The sequence below is a fragment of the Orycteropus afer genome, unplaced genomic scaffold (genome assembly GCF_000298275.1).
Source record: "Orycteropus afer afer isolate SDZICR_OR568_19922 unplaced genomic scaffold, OryAfe1.0 scaffold00259, whole genome shotgun sequence".
In the NCBI taxonomy this organism is placed as follows: domain Eukaryota; kingdom Metazoa; phylum Chordata; class Mammalia; order Tubulidentata; family Orycteropodidae; genus Orycteropus; species Orycteropus afer.
In genome coordinates, this window is record NW_006921846.1 from 3,280,274 (window position 1) to 3,281,574 (window position 1,301).

The window sequence follows — 1,301 nt, forward strand, 5'->3', positions numbered from 1 at the left end:
AGATGCTCCTTGGAAGTGAGGATGGCCAGACTTTGTCTCACTTACTTTGGTCATGTTGTCAGAGGGGACCATTCCCTGGAGAAGGATGTCATGCTTGGTAAGGTTGAGGGTTGACGAAAGAGGGGAAGGCCTTCAATGAGCTGGATTGACACAGTGGCTATGATGATGGGCTCAACTATAGCAGGGATCATGGAGCTGGCGCCGGATCAGGTGGTGTTTCATTCTGTTGTGTATGGGGTTGCTATGAGTCGGAAGTGACTCAATGGCACCTAACAACAACAACAATAATTTCATTGACTCCACCATGATTACCAGTTGATGTCAAACTGATTCTGACTCATGCTGACCCCACGTGTGTGAGAGTAGAATTGTGCTCCACATGGTTTTCAATGGTAAACTTTTGGGAAATAGATTGCCAGGTCTTTCTTCTAAGGCAACTCCAGGTAAACTTGAACCAACAAACTTCTGGTTAGTAGCTGTGCACATTACTCATCTGTGCCATTCAGGGACTCCTAATTCAGGATAATCTTCCTATTTTAAGGCCATCTGATTAGCAGTCTTAATTCCTTCTTGACACAGAACATAACATATGCACAGTTCTAGGGATTAGGATATAATCATCATTGGGGGTCATTTTTCTACCTAGCACAGAGTTTATCTATTTCAACCACTTAATTTAACAGATGAGACTGACTCAGTTAATATTAATGTCCTCAAAATTATCCTTCCATTTGCATCATCCCTGAAATCTAATATCTAAATTCTGTCAGTTTGGTACATATGAACCTAATCCAAGTAGCACTGTTCTTCTGAGTTCCAAACTCACTGCTGTCAAGTCGAATCTGACACATAGAGACCCCTCCTTGGGTTTTGAAGGTGGTATCTCTATGGAAGCAGAGTGCCCAACCTTCCTTCCAAGGAGTGGCTGGTGGGATTGAACTGCCAGGCTTCTTGTTAGCAGTCACATGCCTTAGGCACTATGCCATCAGTCTCCCCTTCTGAGTTCAGGCTCATATTTTCACATCTCACCCTGGGCTGCAATTGGTGTTCCATAGGTACATACAGTTGTTCAAAAGTCATTCTGCCCTTCCTAGCAGTCAGCTAAAGGCAACCAGAAGGTAACAAACAAGTTCAGCCATTCCAAGAGTCCCCTTGCATTCTGGGTCCCTAGGGCCGCTCTGACAAGAATATACCACGAATGGGATGCTTAAACAAACAGGAGTTTTTTCTCTCTCAGTTTGGAGGATTTAAGTCCAAGTTCAAAGTGCCAGGCTCTAGGGGCTGGGTGAAAGCCCCTCAAC